The sequence below is a fragment of the Nicotiana tabacum genome, chromosome 22 (assembly GCF_000715075.1).
Source record: "Nicotiana tabacum cultivar K326 chromosome 22, ASM71507v2, whole genome shotgun sequence".
Lineage (NCBI taxonomy): Eukaryota > Viridiplantae > Streptophyta > Magnoliopsida > Solanales > Solanaceae > Nicotiana > Nicotiana tabacum.
This window is the reverse complement of record NC_134101.1, coordinates 58,606,468-58,614,588: the sequence shown is the minus strand read 5'-3', so window position 1 is coordinate 58,614,588 and position 8,121 is coordinate 58,606,468.

Sequence of the window (8,121 nt, the reverse complement as noted above, 5' to 3'; positions counted from 1 at the left end):
AATATCGTCAGTGTGTAGAACTTAAACTCTAGTTATATGCATCGTTGAAGAAACATACATAATGCTCTAAAATTCAACTTAGCATAAATAGGAAAGCATACAGCAAATAAAGTAGTATTGAATAAAAAAGTTTGATAGATACACATGAAACGTTGAATATACATACAATTGTCCGTTGTTAGCATACAATTTGTTGTCAGTGACGAATATACATACAATTGTCCGTTATATAATTGAAAAAGTAGCTAGCAACGTTGTATAATTCGTACAGGAAAATCAGTTTTCATCTTAGATATCAATGACGAATTATAGATAGGACTAAATCCGTCTAAAGGAACGATCCGAAATCTCTTTATAATAGTAGCTCCCACCAGCTTTATCTGCATGAAAGCAATTTCTTTTCCAAGACAAGTCCTTGGCCCTGCTTGAAATACCGGATACGTGAAAGGGTCCCTTGGGATAAAATTCCAATTTCCTGTACTGGAGTTTTTCAACAACCAGCGCTCTGGGCGGAAAACTTCACAATCCGAACCCCATAATTCTGTTGATCTCCCCATTGCAAGAACATGTAGAAAAATGGTCATTCCCTTTTTCAACTTTACACCTGCGATGCATCTGCGGTTCCGCTTCTGCGGACAACCAGCAGCACCTGCGAGCCCAGCTTGACAAGCCCATTTCCGCATCTGCGAGCTTCTCATGCGCACCTGCGGACCTCCCTTCCGTAGGTGCGAAACACCAGAACCAGCAATGCACCATATTTTTTTCCCTAAGTTTTATTTCCTTCCTTAAAGCATCTAAAACACTCCCGAGGCCCCCGGGACCTCAACCAAACCTACCAACCCTTCCTAAAACATCTTTCAAATTTAGTCGAGCCTTCAAACCACATCAAACAACACCAAATACATGAATTAAGCACGGATTCAAGTATAAGAACTTAGAATTTTCCAAATTCTACAAACGGCGCCGAACCACGTCAAATCTAGTCCGAATGACCTCAAATTTTATACACAGGTCACAAATGACACTACGAACCTACAATCACTTTTGAAAATCCATTCCAAGATCGATATCAAAAATTCCACTATCTGTCGAAATCGCCGAAAATCTAACTTTCGCCAATTCAAGCCTAAATCTACTACAGACCTCCAAAAGATATTCCAGACGCGCTCCTAAGCTCAAAATCCCTCAACGGAGCTAACAGAGTCGACGAAATTCCATTCCGGATCCGTCTTCATACAGTTCTGACTACGGTCTAATTTCTAAGGTTTAAACTCACAACTAGGGACTAAGTGTCCCAAAACTCCCCGAATTCCATAACCAATCACTCCGACAAATCCCAAAAGCAGAAACAAATGAGGAAAAAGTAGATATTAGGGGATCGGAGCTCTAATTTTCGAAACGACCGGCCGGGTCGTTACAAGAACCTACATTGACCTATGTCAATGTAGGCACAAATTTTTCAGGTAAGCAGGCTAGAAGCTAGGATATTCTCTTCCCATTACCAACAAATTTGGTGAGCTCCATTTTAGTATGTTGAGTTCGTTGTTTCCAGAATTGTCTTACTATTCAGTATTTCTTAGAGGCTTCATATAGACAGTGTCAGAACAGAGTCATGGATGTCCACTTTGTATTATATTTATTTTTCAATGTATTCCAGATAACAAAATAAATTTCTTTTCAGACTATTATTTCGATTAAAGATTCAGAAAAGAATTTGCTTTAAATTTTATTGAATTGTGTTGAGATGCATTGCACAATAGAAATAGAACAGAATAGAAAAGCCTAGATGGTTCGCTCGGTCAAGTTAAGGCACCGAATGTCGTTACGACTTGGTTAAAAATCGGGTTGTGACAATTTACCACCAAAGGATAATTCTGATACTGATGAGCCTACTATTTCAATGACTTCTTCCGATTGAACTAAAGCATGACATATAGAAATAACTAAAGATTAACTTTCTCAAAACGTTGAAAGATCTAACTAAAGCATGACAAATAGAAATAATTAAAGATTAACATTCTCAAAAACGTCGAAAGATCTAACCATCTATTATATAGTTGTACATTGAGCAACTATAGAGGTCAATATAAAACAACTGACAGATGGGCCTCATCTAGTTGATTGCTAGCTCAACTTAAGCTTTAGCACCTTAAACATATACAAATTAAGGTTGAGTTTACTGACTCAAGGCAATAACTTTACCATATATAAGCATTAACTACCACCACAAGAAAGGAAGTTTTGACGACCCTAATGCTAGTTGCCACGAAGAGCGAAATTTCAGTGGCGACTGTCATTAAGTTGCCATAAATACTTCCGAAATTAAGTTTTGCTGAAACCTATTTGCTACTACCAATCAACAATCGCCGCTAAAAGATCTTCTGTGGGCTCCAGTGTAACTGCTGGTTGTAATTCTATTGTTTTTACACTTCTCAAGAAAATTGCGTGACTGGCTATTTCTTAATATGTTTAATTTGTCGTGCCTGTCGGTTTCAAATTCAACTCAGTGTTTACTTGCTTAAAATTTAAAGGGGTAACATCGGTGTTTTGAGCCAACTTCAATTTGATTTCACCAGCTTCAATTCGATTTCACCAGCTTTAGATCCAAGTTATATGGAGATTCTTGCAACTCATACTCTTGTGGAGCTATTTTCCGGCCCACAGCTGTCTGGTAGCTCTAATCTTTGAATTTGATGCCATGTTACTCATGCCACATCAACTCATTTTCTCAGTCAGAAGCTATAAGGAAGTTGACTTCAACAGGTAATCTGCGTATGGTTGCATCCCCCAGCTGTGATTTAAAATAGTCAGCGTGCAAATATATATACTCCTAGTTTTTCGCAACTTCACATAACCATCAGTCGATGACAATTCTACTTGTTGTGGGAGTTATTTTCTTTTCCTTTTTCAGTTTAATTATTCGGTATCCAAATTTCACTTGTCCGACGTGTCCAGTTTCACGCCGGATAGGGCCACCATGGAAATAAAGTATTTCCTGTCGAAAGGTTCACCATTTTCAAAACTCGAACTCAAAACCTCTCGTTAAGAATAAAAAAATTCTAATCATCTCAGTACACCCCTCCCTTGGTTGTGAAAGTTTATATATATGTGCTTTCAATGATCGAGTGATGTGCATGTCTTGATTTATGTTTTGCCCTAAAGGATGGCAATGTATTGCTCTTATAGTAAGATATATCAATATGCCACGTTGAGCGACTTCATTTGACAATCGCTCGTGATGTTTTCCATGTATCCTTTGCTTAGATAATAGGCAAAGAAAGTTTATTTTGTGTCTCACATGCTTATGGGAAACTCGCTATTACTTGACATGACAAGTGGACTCATGGTTACTACTGGCTTATTTTAATAGATAAACTAAAGAAGGCAACTTTAAAGTTCATTATTTTCCTATTAAAGATGCTTATATTAAGGACCAAAATAAGTAATAAAATAATAATAATAATAATAATAATAATGGTAATAAAATATCTGCAATGATTAGCTTAAGCTTTATAGCAGGTTGCTTTTTTCTTTTTCCCTTAGAATGTGATTAGTTTAGAGACTATTTGACTTAGAAGTTTTATTTACATGTAAATAATAATAAAAATATAACATTAAGTATTATCATTCTCTGAAGTGCTGCTTGAGGAAGTATGTTGCCTTTTGCAAGTGGTCGTGATAACTCGTTCGAACTTCAAACAAGATGCAAAATCTTGAAGATACGAAATAGAATTCGTTTTGTGTTACAATTTGAAATATTATACAGCTGTATGTGTTTCCTTAGATATGTTACATTGCCATTATAGATTATATCTTCCAAATTAAGGGCCATGAAATAATGTTCTTCTTACTTCATAAAAAAAAAAAAAAAAAAAAAACCAAATAATGCTCTTCTTCAAGTTGACAAGTTGCCAGGTGGGTACTCCATCAACTAGACGTGCATCAATATTATATTTGGATGAAGAACGAACTAAGGAACATATACTATAAAATATAAACAATTTTCTTCCACAATATAAACAGTTTAAAAATGTTAGAAACGGATAGCATCAGGAGCGAATGTTCTATATATATATTATGAATTTATCTGAATTCGGTAGTTTTGGCTTAAATTTTATATATATATTGTTAAAAAAAGCCAAATAAATATAAAGTGTAATAGATATCGAATCTAACAAATTAAATGAGTTATTCTAGATTTTCGAATTCGAAATTATAAAGTTTAAATCTTAATCTGTTTCATAGGCTTTGAGTAAATCACTAATGTCAAGAATCACAGCCAGCAAGCAAGCATCTTCACCTTCAGAATTGCGAAGAGAAACAATAAACAAACCATTCCATATTCTATCTGAAGCTAATTTTAATGATGCCACAAATAGATTTAAAAATTCATCAATAACGATTCGCTTTCTGGCAGTTTGACATCTATTCTTTAAGTACTTTAAAGTACTTACCGATCAACTTTGGTCGAAAATATATTTTATTAATTTAATTTTACCGACCAAAGTTGGTTGGTTTAACTAAATTATATTTTTTTTTATTAATTATTAAAATTAAAAAAAAATCGACCAACTTTGGTCGGTAATTAAAAATACATATGCAGCCGAGGCCCGGTCCTCGACCCACCTATCTTGATCCCCCTCTTTCTTCTTCTTCACAATATGAATCTCCTTGAATAGCTCATCATGGCTCATTGGACGCCCATACTTCTTTTCCTGAAAACAAATTAATTTAGTTAATAAACAGAATAGATATACTTAGAAAAGTAAAATAATTTAAGCAATTACGTACCAATCTTCTTTTTATTGTCCCTAGGCCGATCGCACCTCCAGTGTGCAAGGAGACTCTCTTCTCGGATGCGCGAGCTTTCTTTCCTTTTTCGCTCCTCTCTAAGAACTCCGCGGTAAGCCATTGCCTTTACAAATCATTCCACAAATTCTCAAGTAACCAGGCCTTTTGTTCTTCTTTCTAGCATCCGAGAAAGCATCCGCTAATCTCTTGCGAGCTTTATGATGAAAACTTGCAGCCACTTCCGCGCTATAGCGGTCTTCCCATACACACTTGCTCTGTATTTCAAAAATTAAATATTAGATGGAAACATCATAAATATAAATTATTAAACTGTTAAAAGAACATTTATACCTTAAATTGATTGAAAATTTGCTCCTTCAGCGAGAATGGGCAATCAGTCCAAGTCGCATAAGGGCCATCATAAAGCTTTCTGATGGCATTGGTGATTATCTTCGTAGTCTTATTACCGGGCCTGAACCTGCAATTTAACAATAAAAACACATTAATATCTTAGCAAAAATGTTACAAATCAATAGACGCAAAAATAACAAATAACACTTACCCATCACCCTCAGGGACTATGATAATCCTACCATATCGATCATAATGCACTACCTCGTCATCATCATCCGAAGCATGTATATCAGAGGAATGTGTAGACGGTGTAGGCGGGTCAGAGCTACTGCCTCGCAGGCGAAGGCCTGCAATAGATGGAGTCGATGATGAAGATAGTTGTGATCCCTGTGATTGCGACATAGCTGGATGTGACCCAAGTGGCTGTGATGCTGATGGCTGTGACCCGAGTGGTTGTGACATGGATGGATGCGATCCATGTGGCTGTGAGGCAGCTGGACTGTATGTCGGACGTATAGTCTTATAGCCCTGTGATGGAAGACTTGGTGTCTGAATGAAGGTGTACGGCTCGTGATGCTGTGGCAGCTCAGTATAGCCGTGTGGTGGAGGATAAGATATAGGCATCTTTGAAAAGGGTGGACAAGAGGGACTATTATTTTTTACCATCCTCTTTCCCTTCCTACCCTTTTCTCGACCCCGAGAACTAGTAGAGTCATTGTTACCTTGACCCTTGCCTGCCATCTGCATAATATAATACACATTTAGATAGAAACATATAAGAAACTAGCTATAAAATGAGAGTGCTTTAAAAAACCAACTTTTTAATCCTCATCGACGTATTGTTCCTCGTCCGAGAATTCTTCGTCCTCACTTGTTTGAGCACTCTTTCTTCGTCCTCACTTTATTTATATCAACTTCTTCCAATATGCGTTCAAGATGTTCCAAATTATTTTCTAACTGACTGTCCATTATTTGGTGAATACTGGAGATATCGTTTTGATATGCAACATCTAACACATTCTCGACTTCCACCCTACCTACAGGATTAGTTTTTATTATAACCCACCAATTGAACTTATTCGGCCGCAATGGATAAGGAGCATAATACACTTGCCTAATGTTATGTGCAATTATGAAAGGATCATAGCGATCATACTCCCTCGTATGATTAACCTCAATTATGTTGTATTGGTGGTGTACTTTTGTACCTCTTGTTGGATTTGGGTCAAACCACTTGCATCTAAAGAGTATCAATTTCTTATATGGCCAACCTATATAATCAATTTTTATACATTCACTACGTGTATATATATATATATACACACACTTACAAACTGTTTGAACCACGTATCAAATCTCGTATATATAGCATCATGGCCAAATTGACCCACGAAGTGACTGTGACACATCAAATATTTTTAGTAGTTGCATCAATATGTAATCACAGTAAATTTTACATTTTAATAACTAATAAATAAATACTTACTTGAGAAATGGTACAACTTCGGGACAATTTAGCAATACATGAAGTGTAGCTGACTTGTACTCCATATCACTCAAACTTCTCTTTCTAACATCTTTAGAATATCGGCCTGGTTGATTAAATATGGACATTGGTGGATATAATGGATCATTCACACATTCGACCGTGTGCCTATTGGGCCTATTCCTAGAACATGGCACGTTACTCTCAAAATAATAAGAACAAAGATGTGTAGTTTTCTTTGCAAGATAGGCTTCGCATATAGATCCTTCAATCCTATTCCTCTACTTAGCAAATTATTTGCATTTGCCAATTGTCCTACATAATGTCATGTTAGCCAAGAACATTCAAATAAAATAGAATATTACATCAAACTTATAATATTACCTCTCAAAGGGATATATCCATCTGCATTGAACAGGCCCTCCAAGTCGTGCCTCGTGTACAAGGTGTATTGGAAGGTGTTCCATCACATCAAAGAAACCATATGGAAATATTTTTTCCATCTTACTAGAAGTTACACGAATGTTCTGATCCATCCGAAGTAGGTTTTCTTCCCTTAATATGGTAGAACACAAATCTTTGAAAAATAAACTAATCTCTGTGATGGGTTTCCAGATTCTTTCAAGCAAATCACAAAATGCAATAGGCACTAAGGTCTCCATGAAAACATGCCAGTCATGACTTTTCAAATGGCTCAACTTCCCTACCTCCATATCTACTTTTTCCCCAAGATTCTACGCATAACCCTCAGGCATCTTCAATTTCGTAACCCAATCACAAATTTGTCGTCTTTCCTCCAAAGTGAATGTGTAACTTGCTTTGGGCTTGAACACCTTACCATTGTTTGCTGTTTGCAAGTATAATTCAAGCCACCTGTAATATTCTTGTAAGTCCATTCTAGCCTACGGGTTATCTTTTGTCTTACCTTTAACATCCATCACTCTGTTGAACAAATTATCAAAATAATTCTTCTCAATATGCATGACATCAAGGTTGTGTCAGAGAATATTATCCTTCCAATAAGGTAACTCCCAAAATATACTATGTTTCATCCAATTATGATTAACACCATATCCGGGGAATCTATAAAGTGGAGCCTCAGTAACTTTACTGAAGTTCTGGACCCTCTCCCAAATTTTCTCACCTAAAAGTATCGGAGGTAGAGAATCATATTCCACTTTATTCTTTTTGAATGCATTTTTCATCCTTCTAAACTCATGATCATCAGGCAAGAATTGACGGTGACAATCAAACCATGATTGCTTTCGGCCATGTTTCAAAGTGAACGCTTTACTATTTTCTATGCAGTAAGGACAAGCAAGCTTCCCAGCAGTCATCCACCCAGACAACATTCCATACGCAGGAAAATCGTTAACAAAACCTAGAAATATCAAAGAAATGGGTTGTAATTCAAACCTATAATTTTTAGGATGTGGAGAAGGAGAGGGCTGGCAGTGGCAGTGGCAGCGGCGACATGGACGACGCGACGA